The sequence below is a fragment of the Penaeus monodon genome, chromosome 22 (genome assembly GCF_015228065.2).
Source record: "Penaeus monodon isolate SGIC_2016 chromosome 22, NSTDA_Pmon_1, whole genome shotgun sequence".
NCBI lineage: Eukaryota > Metazoa > Arthropoda > Malacostraca > Decapoda > Penaeidae > Penaeus > Penaeus monodon.
The window spans coordinates 9,126,507-9,126,917 of NC_051407.1; positions in this window are offsets into that span (position 1 = coordinate 9,126,507).

Below are 411 nucleotides of genomic sequence, written 5' to 3' on the forward strand. Positions count from 1 at the left end.
GCACATTATTTTTCAGTCATAATCTTTCGTCTTGACCTGAAATTCAAGTATGGAAAAAAAATAATGCAGCAATAACTATCAACTCACGAGAACAGTCCAAGACTACAGAGGCGTTGAAGTGATACAGATTCCCACTGGTAATACAGGTAAACGTCTGTACTGAATCCCCATATATGGTGGCCATGTTATCCGGACAAAAGAACGTAATGGAGCCGCCCAGAAAGCGGAAATCATTCGAGGTGTTCGTAATAAGCGGAGACGGTGCGACGAGCTGGGTGAGGCAGACTGGAAGGGAAGAGGAGAGAGGTTAATTTTAAAATGGGTTATGGCTTTTGAGGCGCAGTGACCTTCCTGTTGAGGGTTGTTAGGACATCAGTAACCCCGAGCAAATGGGTGTGTTTAGAAAACATC